The following is a 16,211-nucleotide window of genomic DNA, read 5'->3' on the forward strand; positions in this document are numbered from 1 at the left end:
AATGAGTGAATGACTGAACGGAAGAGGGAGGAGTAGGTGAATGGGTTCTGCCAGCCGAGAAACCCAACTGCAGAGACAACTTTTCTTGCACAGGCGGTGGTGGAGGAGGAGGGAGGTGGTCTCGATCTTTGAGCTTCCCCTTTATGAGCTTCCCCTCATCCACTGCTCCCACATCTAAGGTCAGAGCACGCACGCGGGTGTGTAGGTGTGGGGGGGGGGACGGGGGAGGGAGTTGGTGATCGAGGGTCACGCGCAGGTGGCTCTGCCGCGGTGGTGGTGGCGGTCGCAGAGGCGACAAGGCTGGAGGCGGAGGGACGGCGGGCCCACAGTCGCTGCGGGCGGGTAAGGTGGGCAGGGCGGGGACTGCGGGAAGGGGGGCGGGCCGCCGCAGGCCCGGCCTTCCGGAGCTGCAGCCAGCTCTGGGTCGGAGGTCGTGGGGGCGTTATCTGGGGGCGGGAAGCGGGGTGGGGTGGGGACGCAGGGCGATGTCCCGGGGAATGGGGCTGCTGTAGCTGGGATGCGCTAAAACTGAGGGTTGGGGCGACGACGGAATTGGACGGCGGGGAGAAGGCTCAGGACTGGCGGGACCCGACCGGAATTTGGGGGGGCGGGTCCCTGAAAGGGTGTGTTAGTGGCAGCGCCCGGGCGCGGAAAACAGGTGGTAGCCAGCGCGAGTGGTGCCTGGGGCGCAGCGGCGGTGCCTCCAGCGGTGTCACTCTTTCCCAGATGGGCAGGGGGTTAACACCTGGTCCGGGTAGCCACGCGTGTTGGATGTGAGCCTTCTTCAGCGGTCCTAGGGGTTGCCTGGCATCAGCTGGGATACCTCTTACTCCTTTGGCCTTGGTCAAGGGTCTTTCTAAGGGATAGGTAGAGGGGAGATGCAGAAAGTGCTGATATCTGGACGCTTAAGAGACAGTGGGCATCTGCCCGTGTGTATCAGATTTTTACCCCCATCTTCACTTCTTACCCCAGGGATGGTGGTTTTCATAGTAAGAGGGGGTATTCCTGGCCTTGCCCATTGAAAGTGATCTTTTAATTTCACCTTATAAACCAGGGATTGCAAACTTGGGTGCATACAAGGCCCAAGAGGTAAATAATGATCCCAACCCTTACTTGGTCCCAGCTGGGAACCAGGCACTGTCTGGAGAGCTTTACACATATTCATTTACTTAGTTCTCACTGTATGTCACTCCCATTTCACAGATAGGAAAACTGATGAAAGTCACTTGACCACAATCACATGGGTAGGAAGTACCAAGTCAGGACCAGATGGGCAGGATGGGTCCAGATTCCAGGCTCTTAACCACTGTGCTCTGCTGAGCCAATGGACTGTGGGGCCAACTGGAGCCCCACCAGAGAGCCTTACGTTGCCAGGCAGGATTATGGGCCCATAGTGGCCAGATCATCTGATTTCTTGAGAAGCTAGAACTTGGGACATTTATGTAAAATCACCTTCATATTTTGACAATTTAAACTTAAAAACACTTTTTATAGTGAAAAATTTCAAACATACACAAAAATAAACTGGTATAGTAACATTTTGTAATTTTAAAAAATACTGTATGAGCCAAATAAAACATGTTCATTGGCCACTTCTGTCCTAAACACTTCCAGCTGTTCACTGCTCTGATTTGAGCCCTGTCTATTCAAAGTGTGGTCCTGGTCTAGCAGCATTAGCATCAGCATCTCTTGGGAGCTGGTAATAAATGCTGAATCCCAGGCCCCACCCCAGACTTACTGAATTAGACTCTGGATTTTAATGAGATCCCTAGCTGATCCATATACATATTAAAGTTTGAGAAGTGCACTGCTCTGTCTAGGCCTTTTTGCCTGGACAAGTTATATTAGCCTCCTTCCTGATAGGTCTTCTTGCCTTCAGGTTCACAATCTTCTGTTGATGTTATAGTTGCATTTCTTGCCTTTAATACCCTAAAGCTCAGGTCTGGCCCCAGATAATTCAGTGGAGGAAGCATTTTCTTTGGGAAGGTTTGGTTACATTACATAATAGAACTGGCAGTGTTCACACCGGTCTTACCCTCTTCAGGGCCCTGAGGGTCCTTCTTGTAAGCCTTACAGAATTGTTTTGAAGATGAAAAGAGGTAATATAAGTAAGAGTATTTGCATATATTTTTATTAGGACTTTTTCAGTTAAAAAAGATAACAAACCTGCTTAGGCAAAACAAACAAACAAACGGACTTGACAGCTTGAAGGCTCAGAAAAGACTAAGGGGGAAGATTTTAGGTATGACTTGATCTAGGGGCTCAAGCAGTGTAATTGGAACTTGATCTCTCTCTCAGGAAGCAATAGGAAAGTGGGGGGGGGGGGGTGAGGGTCTAACCTGGGCCAAATAGCTTGAGATTGGGAACATAGTGGTATTTACCAAAAAAAGTGGGAATAAACATTTGTCAGGAAAGATCAGAAAGATTATGTAGTTGGAAACCATATTTGTTATCAGTCTTTGAGTTTTTGTCTGATCTTTCCTACTTGACTTCAAGTTCCTTGAGAACTGGGGCTGTGTCTTCCTCATCTTTGCACCCCCACAAGTCAGGCATACTGCATTTCACATAATGATGCTCCGAAAGTACTGAATCAAATGTAATTGACTCAAGTAAAGTAGAGATTCAGTCTCTTGGGCACCAGCCTCAGGCAAGGAATCTCTCTCTCCCTTTCAGTTGCAGTGGAAGTCAGTGTTCTCAAGCTTGTAGTATAAAGAACATCACAGACTCTGGCTTCGTTGCCTTTGTTTTTCTCACTGCCACCCCTCAATTCAAAGTCATTTTGTCCCTTTGCAGGTGCCAAGCAGTTAGGAAAATGGGCCCAGCATGAGATGATTTCAAACTGCACAGCATTTTATTATGGAAAGGTAACAGGGTTTTTCTCAGCATGACCCAGCAATAGTGGCTGTCTGTGATTGTTACCTCAGAACTAGGGAGGAAAACAAAAGCTTTCAAATGTATTTGTTAATCAAAGGGAGCTACTGACTCCCCATTTTCTTGGAGGCCAAGATTCTTTTGACAGGCAAAATTATGATTGCCAGCAGCTAACAATTTGTCTTAGAAAAGCAAAAACCAAACCAAAAACCCCCCACAAAAAAACAATAAACAACCCACCAATCCAAAAATAAAACAAAAGACTCCAAAATCAAACAAACAAAAACCAGCCAATGCAAACTAAATTAACAACGAAAATAGAATGCAGAGAAATCTGGGAACGTCTACAGAAGTCTTTTAGAGGGAGAATGCTTGGAACCGGATTTCTGTTCTTTTGGTCCAACCTGAATGGGAGAGAGAGTGAGGAGTATAAACATTGTCTGAGTGGGACTCAGAAATATGTCTCCTATGAATTCCATCATTAGGGATTTTGATGGGCTCAATAATCTCCTATTTAAAAAAACAAAAAACCACAAAAGGATGCAAACATATCAGCCACTCACATTTTAGTCTGAACTAGCCACTTTCTGACAGTTAGGAGTTGCACACTCGACTGCTTACAGGGTTCAGGCATGAAATGTCAACAAGTGAAGCAGGCTGGGCCAGGAGAATACAAGAGAGGTAGGATGTGGTGAGTTGGAGAACATATGCTCCATCTGTAGGTGTTACTGAGTAAAGCTCATACTGCTCCCTGCACAATAGGCTAATAAATCGAGAGGTGAGTTGTTGGGGCAAGGAATAGAGACTTTATTTGGAAAGCCATCAGACTGAGAAGATGGTGGTCTAGCGTCCCAAGAACCATCTTAAATCACAGAAGGAAAGGGGGGAGAGAGTGTGCTTCAGAGTTCTCAGAAGACTTTGTTCCCTAAGGGAATTACTTGGCAATAAAATTCTTCCTAGGGAAAAAAACAAAAACCAAAAACCATCTTTCCTGAGTTAGAATTCAGGCTTCTTTTATGCTAAAAGCGGGTGTGGCTGGTTGCTGCAAACTTCTTGGTGTGGGAATCCTTTGTTCTTGCAGCTATGGCATTAGGTCAGGTCACCATATTCCTGTAAACCTCCAACAAGACCAATGTTATTCTCTGTTCTGCAACTTTTTATCTCCATATGAAGGAAAATTGTTACACCTTTAAAGGTCAGAGCCTTGAGAATGGCCTATCCTGTATTTCAGGCTCTAGGCAGCATTCTTAATTAGTAGCAAAAGCAATAGAATACAAAGGTTAAAGTAAAAGAAATAGATCCAGTATTGAGTCAGATTTGGTCTTCCATATTACACAGGGAGCAGCTGCAACTCAGCTCTGGGCAATCATTACCACGAGCCATTACAGTGTTAGTGTTACTGTATTTTGGGGGACAGAAGTTGGAAATCTAGATTTTTACATGAAATCTTTCAATTTTTAAAAATATAAAAATATTTACCTTGTTTATTTACTAGTTCCTAACCTTTCATCATAGCTTCCTTTGATAATCTGACCAAAGCCATAGAACCTGGGAAATTCACACATACTTTATCTTGTATACAATTTCATAGAGGGCCTCTTTCTACTACACTGTGTAGTTCAAGGTCAGCACTGACTCCTAATTCTCAGTATTAGACTGTGGGTACCCAGATCCTTTGAACTGCATGGATTGCTCTCTGGGATGCCTCCTCACTGACATCCTCCCCTCCCCCTCCCAACTCCATTCTCTTTCCGTTTGAAAAACTCTCCTTCGCTTTCATCTTTCTTCTTATATTTAAAAAAATTCCAGTAAAGTCATTACTTTTAATTTTTATGATTTGATTGTATTGACATAATACATACACATAGTTTGAAAGTCAGATTATAACATATTTATAACAAAATATTAGTTTCCTACTTCTCTCCTAGTCTTTCCCTTGAGGCAGCTATTTTCAACTCCGCTAGCTGTTTCTTTTTTATATTTTTAAGATGTTATTTTTCTTTTTAAAAGCTAAAACTAAAACTTCACCATAAATGGGAACCAATACAATTTATTCCTCAGTTTTGCTTTAAGACTTTGTGTTCTTGTTTTCCTTTTCTAAACAATTGAAAATAATCTTTTGCTACTAGGTGTCCAACCCCCAGCCGTTTCTTATAGCATTTTCCCATCTTCATATTTCTAATCTTGATTTTTTAAAAAATTAATTATATTTAATTTATTTTTGGCTGCATTGGGTCTTCGTTGCTGCATGCGGGCTTTTCTCTAGTTGCGGTGAGCGGGCTTATTGCTGTGGCTTCTCTTGTTGCGGAGCATGGGCTCTAGGCGCACGGGCTTCAGTAGTTGTGGCATGCGGGCTCAGTAGTTGTGGCTCACAGGCTCTAGAGTGTAGGCTCAGTAGTTGTGGAGCATGGGCTTAGTTGCTCCGCAGCATGTGGGATCTTCCCAGACCAGGGCTCAAACCCGTGTCCCCTGCATTGGCAGGCGGATTCTTAACCACTGCGCCACGAGGAAAACCCTCTAATCTTGATTTTAACGTATGTTTCTAGTTATTTCATTCACTCTCTCACTCAGTAATTTAGTAATTTATTAATTAAATATATATACAAAAGAATACCTACTATGGGCCAAGGGCTCTGTTGGGTACTGGGGATGGAGGGATGAGCAAAAAACAGATGCAATCCCTCCTTTATGGAATTTTTCACTAGCAGAGGTTTTGTGATTAATCAAACAATCACACAAAAATATGTGAAATTGCAACTGCAGTTAGTGAACCCAGGAAAGGTACATCATACTCCGAGAGAGCATAATAGAGGAATTTGACCTGGTCAAGGAAATGAGAGAAGGTTCCCCTGAAAAAAAAGACAGTTGAACTGATATCTAAAAAGTGAGCAGACTTAGAAGAGGGGACAGAAGAAAAGGAAAAGCATTTGGGTAGAGGGAACAGCATATGCAAAGCCCTGCCGAGGAAGGGAGCATGGGGGATTTCAGAAACCATTTCTTTGGCCACTTGGAACTACATTCTTTAACTAAATGAACCTTCACAGCAGACTTGGAAGAGAGGCACTGTGGTGAAGAACTGGGAAATGGGTCCAGATCTTGTCTCTCCAAACCATTAGTAGTGTGCTCTTAGACAAAACACAACTTCTCTGAGCTACAATTATCTTACCTAAAAAATACTGTTACTAAAACGCAAAGAGTTTTGTGGTGAGCATGAAATGACATAATTCTTGTAAAGTTTTGCCCAAGGCCTGCCACACAATCAGTGGTCAAAAAATGCTTGCTGGGACTTCCCCGGTGGTCCAGTAGGTAAAACTCTGCACTCCCAACGCAGGGGGCCTGGGTTCAATCCCTGGTCGGGGAACTAGATCCCACGTGCATGCCACAACTGAGTCTGCATGCTGCAGCTAAGAAGCCCGCATGCTGCAACTAAGAAGCCCGCATGCCGCAACTAAGAGTCTGCATGCTGCAACGAAGATCCCGTGTGCCGCAACTAAAACCTGGTGCAGCCAAAATAAATAAATAAATATTAAAAAATGCTTGCTGATATTATCATTATCCTTTTTTTTCTTTACTGTATAAATATCATCTGATAGAGCAATTTAGGCCAAATTCCATGGTTATGAAGACCAATGAAGTCTGGGGGACAAAAAAGCTTTGGTTTGCACTGATGACCAAATGTGATGCCTTCAGATCACACTGAAGAGAGAACACACATGGGTTTTGAAAGTCACCCTGAGCCTGGCATTTCCCTGGTTTGCAGCCATTAGCCCTTATAAAATGAAGGCTTCAGAGCTGTGTGAAACTTCACTCTTATCCCCTGTTAGCACTGTCTGGGCAGGAGGCAGAAGATGGATGCTTTGGGGACCAGCTTGCCTAGAAAGCACCAGAAGACTCTGCCTCCACCTCCAAGGCTCAGAATCCTGGGAGTCTAACCTTCTGCCAGAGAGCTGTGTTGGTCATTCTCTCCCTGTCTTGCCTGGGATCCTAACAACCCACTTCATTTTGACCTTGCTTCCGACCTTGGTGGACACCCTGTACCCAGGTGACAGGGTGTTTATGGTTTGTTACTCTGATGATGATGATTTAAAGTTGAAGGGAAGCTAGCACCCACCTCTCTCTTCCCCTCTTACTCTATTTCTGTCAGTTTCTTTGTCTTTCTGTCTCTGCCTCTGTCTGTCTGCCTCTCAATCTCCATTTTTCTCTCTTTGTCTTCATATATCTTTGTCTGCCTGTGTCTCACTCGTTTGTTTGTCTCTCTCTGCTTTTCTCTCCATTTCTCTCTGGACTTTACACTAAATTCTCTCTTTTTTTTTTTTTTGGCTGTGCCACACGGCCTGCAGGATCTTAGTTCTCCAACCAGGGATTGAACCCAGGACCCCAACAGTGAAAGCACCGTGTCCTAACCACTGGGCTGCCACCGTGTCTCTCTGTCTTTGTATTGCCCCTGGCTTCCCCACCCTCATCCCTGTCAGCTCATCTTTCCAATTAGCCCTTATTTAACAAGCTATAACTTTCTGAAAATAGTCCCCTCCAGATGAGGCCATTTTTAATCAAGGGCTTAGCTGACATCATTTTTGTATTTCGTATATGAGCTTGGGGGGGGAGTTAGCTGGCTTGCGCTTTGATATAGTTGAGTCAAGATAGCCCTTTTTATTAGCAGATTTGTGCAGATTGGTTTGCAAGATGTGGGGTATGACTAAAATATTAAATTCCTAAAACCGTCAAAGCACTATTAGATTGGGAAGGTAAGTTATAGAAGCGTGTTCTCCCACAAGAATTACAGTGACATTCACAATTAACTTTTCTTAATTCTGCATCCACTGCATTACATGCCGGCTTTGGGGGGAACATACATATATATATATATATATATATACACACATACATACATTTATTTATTTATACATCTTTATTAGAGTATCATTGCTTTACAATGGTGTGTTAGTTTCTGCTTTACAACAAAGTGAATCAGCTTTACATATACATATATCCCCATATCTCCTCCCTCTTTCGTCTCCCTCCCATCCACCTTATCCCACCCTTCTAGGAGGTCACAAAGCACCGAGCTGATCTCCCTGTGCTATGCGGCTGCTTCCCACTAGCTATCTACTTTACATTTGGTAGTGTATATATGTCCATGCCACTCTCTCACTTCGTCCCAGCTTACCCTTCCCCCTCCCCGTGTCCTCAAGTCCATTCTCTACGTCAGCGTCTTTATTCCTGTGCTGCCCCTAGGTTCTTAAGAACCACTTTTTTTTTTTTTTTAGATTCCATATATATGTGTTAGCATACGGTATTTGTTTTTCTCTTTCTGACTTACTTCACAGTGTATGATAGACTCTAGACTCCATCCACCTCACTACAAATAACTCAGTTTCGTTTCTTTTTATGGCTGAGTAATATTCCACTGTATATATGTGCCACATCTTCTTTATCCATTCATCTGTCAGTGGACACTGAGGTTGCTTCCATGCCCTGGCTGTTGTAAATAGAGCTGCAATGAACATTGTGGTACATGACTCTTTTTGAATTATGGTTTTCTCAGGGTATATGCCCAGTAGTGGGATTGCTGGGTCATATGGTAGTTCTATTTGTAGTTTTTTAAGGAACCTCGATACTGTTCTCCATAGTGGCTGTATCAGTTTACATTCCCACCAACAGTGCAAGAGGGTTCCCTTTTCTCCACACCCTCTCCAGCATTTATTATTGAGATTTTTCTTGTTCTTGAGGTAAGATTGTACTGCTGTAAACTTCCCTCTTAGAACTGCTTTAGCTGCATCCCATAGGTTTTGGGTTGTTGTGTTTTCATTGTCATTTGTTTCTAGGTATTTTTTGATTTCCTCTTTGTTTTCTTCAGTGATCTCTTGGTTATTTAGTAGTGTATTGTTTAGCCTTCATGTGTTTGTATTTTTTAGTTTTTTCCCATCAATTGATACCTAGTCTCATAGCATTGTGGTTGGAAAAGATACTTGATACGATTTCAATTTTCTTAAATTTACCAAGGCTTGATTTGTGACCCAAGATATGATCTATCCTGGAGGATGTTCCATGAGCACTTGGGAAGAAAGTGTAATCTGCTGTTTTTGGATGGAATGTCCTATAAATATCAATTAAGTCCATCCTGTTTAATGTGTCATTTAAAGCTTGTGTTTCCTTATTTACTTTCATTTTGGATGATCTGTCCATTGGTGAAAGTGGGGTGTTAAAAGTCCCCTACTATTACTGTGTTACTGTTGATTTCCCCTATTATGGCTGTTAGCATTTGCCTTATGTATGGAGGTGCTCCTATGTTGGGTGCATAAATATTTACAACTTTTTTATCTTCTTGTTGGATTGATCCCTTGATCATTATGTAGTGTCCTTCTTTGTCTCTTGTAATAGTCTTTATTTTAAAGTCTGTTTTGTCTGATATGAGAATTGCTACTCCAGCTTTCTTTTGATTTCCATTTGAGTGGAATATCTTTTTCCATCTGGTCACTTTCAGCCTGTATGTGTCCCTAGGTCTGAAGTGGGTCTCTTGTAGACAGCATACAAACGGGTCTTGTTTTCATATCCATTCAGCCAGCGTGTGTCTTTTGGTTGGAGCATTTAATCCATTTACATTTAAGGTAATTATCGATATGCATGTTTCTATTAACATTTTCTTAACTGTTTTGGGTTTGTTATTGTAGGTCTTTTCCTTCTTTTGTTTTTCCTGCCTAGAGAAGTTCCTTTAACATTTTTTATAAAGCTGGTTTGGTGTTGCTGAATTCTCTTAACTTTTGCTTGTCTGTAAAGGTTTTAATTTCTTCATAGAATCTGATTGAGATCCTTGCTAGGTAGGGTAATCTTGGTTGTAGGTTTTTCCCTTTCATCACTTTAAATATATCCTGCCACTACCTTCTGGCTTGCAGAGTTTCTGCTGAAAGATCAGCTGTTAACTCTTATGGGGATTCCCTTGTATGTTATTTGTTGCTTTTCCCTTTCTACTTTCAATATTTTTTCTTCGTATTTAATTTTTGATAGTTTGATTAATATGTGTCTTGGTGTGTTTCTCCTTGGATTTATCCTGTATTGGACTCTCTATGCTTCTTGGACTTGATTGACTATTTCCTTTCCTGTGTTAGGGAAGTTTTCAACTATAATCTCTTCAAATATTTTCTCAGACCCTTCTTTTTCTCTTCTTCTACTGAGACCCCTATATTTCGAATGTTGGTTCGTTTAATGTTGTCCCTGAGGTCTCTGAGACTGTCCTCAATTCTTTTCATTCTTTTTCCTTTATTCTGCTCTGCGGTAGTTATTTCCACTATTTTATCTTCCAGGTCACTTATCTGTTCTAATGCCTCAGGTATTCTGCTATTGATTCCTTTTAGAGAATTTTTAATTTCATTTATTGTGTTGTTCATCATTGTTTGTTTGCTCTTTAGTTCTTCTAGGTCCTTGTTAAATGTTTCTTGTATTTCCTCCATTCTATTTCCAAGATTTTGCATCATCTTTACTATCATTACTCTGAATTCTTTTTCAGGTAGACTGCCTATTTCCCCTTCATTTGTTTGGTCTGGTGGGTTTTTACCTTGCTTCTTCATCTGCTGCATATTTCTCTGTCTTCTCATTTTGTTTAACTTTCTGTGTTTGGGGTTCTCCTTTTCGCAGGCTGCAAGTTCATAGTTCCCTTTGTTTTTGGTGTCTGCCCCCCCGTGGGTGAGGTTGGTTCAGTGGCTTGTGTAGGCTTCCTGGTGGAGGGGACTGGTGCCTGTGTTCTGGTGGGTGGGGCTGGATCTTGTCTTTCTGGTGGGCAGGGCTGCGTCTGGTGGTGTGCTTTGCGGTGTCTGTTAACTTAGTATGATTTTAGGCAGCCTCTCTGCTAATGGGTGGGGTTGTGTTAATGTGCTGCTAGTTGTTTGGCATGGGGCGTCCAGCACTGGAGCTTGCTGGCCGTTGGGTGGAGCTGGGTGTTAGCGTTGAGACAGAGATCTCTGGGAGAGCTCTTGCTGATTGATATTATGAGGGGCCAGGAGGTCTCTGGTGGTCCAATGTCCTGAAGTCGGCTCTCCCACCTCAGAGGCTCAGGCCTGACATGAGGCCGGAGCACCAAGACCCTGTCAGCCACATGGCTTAGAGTTGGCTTCCAACCTCTCCAAAAGCGGTGGTGTTGGAGGGGAGGGAGTAGGAAGGAGGAGACCTGGATGAAGCTGAAGTGAGCACCTCTCGCCCCGCAACAGCCGCTCCTCCCCAGGCAGTCCGAGAACCTGACAAGAAGCTATCGACTCCGGTTCTTAGTCCGTGCACTGGCCATGAACAGATGGTTTAAGGTGCCCCACCGGTGCACCAGGAACATAGTGGGTGCATGGTGAACCACAGCCCAAGATCTCCCTGGCCAGTGGAATCGCAAACCGTGAAGGAAACACAGAGCTGAGCTCGGACCCTGGTAGCAGGAGAAAGGGGCGGTCAAAAGGGGACTGTTTTTAAAAATCTATTACAAGAAAAAAGTAAATGACCCATCCTAAAGCCTGGATGGGAGTATGTGTGTGATTGATGAGTTGGGAGAGCCTAGGGACCCCTCCTGCCTATGTCAGGAAGGTGCCTGGATGGGGATTGTAATTAAAAGCACAAAAAGCTGATCAGTTGGGTTGTCCTCTCAAGAGAAACTGTGTTAACTGAGGATCTGTGGAAGTGAGTCCAAGGAGGCCAGACTGGTCAGTGTATGTGTCCAGAATTGTCCAGAAAAGAGAGTTCTTAGACGTACAAGCAAAAGAACCTGCTTGTGCATCAGGGAAATCCCTAGAATGCAGGGGCTCAATGTTATGATTGCCCATCTGACTCTTTGGTTGCAGGACCACTCATAATGTTTGTCATAAGCTGGGTCCCCCCAGAAGCAGACTCTGAGACAAGGGTTTTCAGTGCAAGGAGTTTATTTGGCAGGTGATTCCACGAAGCACTAGTAGGGGAGGGAACTGACAGAGAAGGGTAGTAAGCAGTAGCATTTTGCTGAGGGCAGCTGGGAGGCTGGGTAGCACATGCTTCAGAGTTACTCGTGGTGTGCAAAGTTGTGTGGATGAGGTAGTATGTATCCTTCACTCACAGCAGTCATCACTGAAGGACTACTCCTGGGGGCATTACCTCATCGACACTTCTGACTTGCTCCATGCATTGGCTTAGCATGCTTTTCTCTGGCTTAGCCAGAGAAAGCCCTGGCAAAGAATCACAGGTATTTACAGAAGTAGTCACATCAGTGTGCAAGGGATGGTGAGAGGGACAGCAATAGTATATGCTATGTTTTCTGGTAAAGATCTGTAACAGGAAGAAAATGTGCTTGGTGAAGAAGATGAGCTTTTCTTCCCTAAGCACTTCTGATTCTCAACAGCAGTTAATACGTTGGCACTGATTTTTTTTTTTTTCCCACACCGGGCAGCTTGTGGGATCTTAATTCCCTGACCAGGGATCAAACCCAGCCCCTGGCAGTGAAAGCACCAAGTCTTAACCACTGGACCGCCAGGGAATTCCTGTTGGCACTGATTTATGCATTGCTCTTTTGTGAGTTTGGCTGGTGTGAGTCAAGAGTGACAGCCCCTTTATGGGAGTACATGGCAAAATTGAATTCCTTAGATTAAAGAAACCTAGATCAAGTTTGGAAACTGAAAAGTGAAAAATCGCACCAGGCAGGAACCACGAATAAGTGAAGTGGGTGGGAGGAGGAGGAGAATGCACAGGAAGTACTTAGTGTGGTACGTGGCATATAGTAAGTGGTCAATAAAAATGATTTACAACAGCAGCAGCAACTACATCTGGGGACAGCTTTAAGGAGGAAGTGGAACCCAAGTGTAACTTACTGAAAGGATGCCAAACAGAGTAGGAAACTAACCAGGAAGAAGTTAAGAAAGAAGTCTCCTTGCCTAACCCTGGCCTCTTGTATATACCTTGTAATTAGGATGACAGTCATTTTCTATTATTTGCAGTGATGGTGATTTCTTAGATGTGAGGTTAATTGATAATATGGGTGTGTAACATCTTCCCATCAGATGTTTTAGATGCTGGTAATTAACCTCTCTGTTCCAGGGGGCTGGGGAGTGGGACAGCCATTAATCATTTGTCTTCTTGGCGTTCTGTCGTCAGCGTCTTTCCACGTTGTCTGCTGCATTGGCTTTGACACATGAGAAGCGCCAACATGGAGGAATACAAAAGCGAGTCATAGTGTCTGAGTAGCCAGAGAGTTGGCTTTCTATTCATGTGGCCGAGATGAGATCTGGTTTATCCATCAGGCACTGTGAGGTCAGTGCTAGGAGTTTATGAGCCTTACAAAGGCCTGTGGGAATATTTGCACCCTAAAAAGAAATGTGGCCGCCTCTGAAATATGAAAAGAAAACCATAAAATTGAAAAAAATTAAATTTTATTTTTCCCCCACTTTACTGAGGTATAATTGACAAGTAAAAATTGTATATACTTAGGTTGTACAATGTGACTTTAAGGTGTACAATGTGATGATTTAATATGTGTATACACTGTGAAATGATTACCGCAGTCAAGGTAATTAACACATCCATAACCTCATATAGTTATTTTTTTTATTATTTTTTTTTTGCCGATGAGAGCACCTAAGATCTACTCTTTTAGCAAATTTCAAGCAGACAATACAGTATTATTAATTATAATCACAGTGCTGTACATTAGATTCCCAGAACTTATTCATTTTATAACTGAAACTTCATATCCTTTGACTAATATCTCCTCATTTTCCTCACCCCCCAGCCCCTGGCAACCACCCTTCTCTCTGGTTCTGTGAGTTCTACTTTATAAACTGATATTGATAGGTTTCATTGCATAAAACACTGTACACATTGTAACATATGTCAATTAGTCAATGGAACAGCCAGATGAAGAGGCTTCTGCACCAGTGGAGTTGGGGTGTGCCACCCTTCCAGCACAGGGATTGGAAGCTCTCTGAACCCTGCTGTTTGGGGTTTTTGTGGAGATTCCATCACATAGGCATGATGGATTAAATCATTGGCCTTTGATGATTAACTCATATCTCCAGCCCTTCTCCCCTTCCTGGAGGTTGGGAGGGGGTTTAGGACTGAAAGTTCCAACCCTCTAATTATGCCTTGATCTTTCCATGACCAGTGCCCATCCTGAAGCTCTCTAGGGGCTCCCAGCCAGCTGTCATCTCATCAGCATAAAAAAGACACACTTAACACTCCAGAGATCCTAAGGGTCTTAGAAGCTCTGTGTCAGAAACGGGACTAAGACCAAATATTGGGTTGGCCAAAATGTTCATTTTCCCTTATGGAAAAACCGGAATGAACATTTTGGCCAACCCAATATTATCACAAAAGATGCTTCAAGCACCCCTATCACTCAGGAAATTACAAGAGTTTTAGGAGCTCTGTGTAAGGAACCAGGGCCAGAGACCAAGTATATATTTCGTATTATACCAGAGCCACTAACTATCCCAGTGACTTTAGGTAAGTGGCTTGATATCCCTGATCCTCAGTTTCTGGTGTGTCCTTGGTTGCTGTGAGGACTGACTGAGTTAATACACGTGGAGGATTCAGTATTATACCTCATGCCTGCAATAAGTGTACAGTTTCTTCACCCTGAACTGTGAGCCTAGAGAAAAGAGATTGCATAACACAGATTTTGAATCACAGTGGTGCAGCTTCCCAATGTTTATGGATTTAGGGCACTCCCTGGGGGTATAATTAGAATCAGATTATGGGAAAGGTTGACCCCCTCCTAAGAGGAGGTCATCTATTTCCCTCCTCTTAATTTAAATACAGGCTATACTGCAAGTCACTCTCCCCAGGTGAGCTGAATAATTAATGCCAGTTCTGCTAATACTGCCTGGCTCAAAAATGGTTCATTATTACCAATAATAACAACTACCATTGATTAAGTGCTTGTTCTGTGCCAGACTCTGCCCTGATCCCTTTTCTAGCATGGGGTCTAGAGTTAAGCATTTCAGAGAAATCTTAGTTCAAGTGCCACTCTTGCCTCCTCGGAGCAATTTGTCTTCAGGTAAGTCGCTTCCCCTTTCTCTGAGCCTCAGTGTCTTCATCTGTAAAATGGGACAACATGAGCTGCTCCATCAACAAAGTTGTGCTAAAGGTTAAATGCACAATTAATGTAAAGCTTTTTAGCCTGCAGCCAGGCAGGCTGTAACCACTTGATAAATGTTCACTTTTATTATTATCATCATGTTCCTTAATCTTTACAGAAACCCTCTGAGGTAGGTATGAAAAACGTTTGGCTCTTTTCATATGGCAACGCTCTGAAACACAGGCGCTTTCAATATTTAATTCCATTTCCCTTTATAATCTTTTTTCACAATGTATTTGGGAGTGGGGATGTAAATTAGCCCCTTATCAAGAGGAAATTGGATATATACATTAGACTCATGCTGCTGAAAATGAATGAGCTCAGGCTCTGTGAATCAACATGGGTGAATCCTCCAAAAAACATAATGTCGAGAGCAGTAAAAACAAGTTGCCCCAAAATACATATGGAGTGTTATTTCTATAAAGTTTAAAACTATGCAAAACGGTTGAGTAAGGTTAGGGATACACATTACATACATGGGTAGTAAAAGTATAGAGACACTCATGAGACTGAAAACGCCTAATTCAGAGCAGATGTTCCCTCTGTGGAGTCGGTGGGGGGTATGGTTGAGGAGGGGCAAACAAGAGCCTTCAGATATATTGGGGATGCTTATTTCTTAATCTGCTGTTGGGGGCATTTATTATTCTCTGTGTCCTTGAACATACATCTCAAGTAGGTAATAGTAATTGTTGTGGTCCTAACGCGGGTTGGAAAAGAAATTTCCAGACACAAGGCAGAATGTAAAGAAGCTAGAATTTATTAGAGGGAAGGGTCGCTGCCAGAACAGCAGGCCGACTTCCTAGTAATCTGCGAGAGTCGAGCCCAAACATGTGCTACTGATCAGTTTTTATAGCCAGAAAACAAAGGAATGGTCTGAAGTGAAAATTTCGTTTACTGATTGGTCGAGACGCATATACTTTCCTTCTATAGGGTGGGAGTGGGACAGGGTATATGCCTTTCCTTACTTGGGACAGGTCCCCGTTGCTCAGGTGGGCGTCGCCCAGGTGGGCTCAGGAATTTCATAACCATCGCAACATAGTGGGGAGGGCAATTAAGAGTCTGGTACGGGGTGTAACGCTGAAACTTTTTCAGGCAGGGTCGTCCTTTGTTCTTGAAGCACCATTTTCCTTGGAGCACCACAGTAATTTTTAAAAATTTCACCCCAGACATGGGGAGAGGAATTTGGGGGGTCCCTCTTTATTCTTGAGATTCCCTCCACCCCACAAACCAGGTTCTTTAACCTTCCTGAAACCAAAGCTTCTCTCCA

General features: G+C 43.2%; 1 protein-coding gene across 1 annotated transcript in view; it reads left to right on the plus strand.

Annotated features, from left to right (window-relative positions):
• Positions 1-228: 228 nt before the first annotated feature.
• The window catches only part of RPH3A (rabphilin 3A), a 270,274-nt gene continuing 254,291 nt past the window's right edge, over positions 229-16,211 (plus strand). Inside the window, exon 1 of the mRNA XM_029227221.1 lies at positions 229-342. The gene's annotated coding sequence lies outside the window, so the exon portion shown is untranslated. The remainder of the gene's footprint in view (positions 343-16,211) is intronic.

The sequence above is a fragment of the Monodon monoceros genome, unplaced genomic scaffold (assembly GCF_005190385.1).
Source record: "Monodon monoceros isolate NGI ecotype Baffin Bay Population unplaced genomic scaffold, NGI_Narwhal_1 Super_Scaffold_1, whole genome shotgun sequence".
In the NCBI taxonomy this organism is placed as follows: Eukaryota; Metazoa; Chordata; class Mammalia; order Artiodactyla; family Monodontidae; genus Monodon; species Monodon monoceros.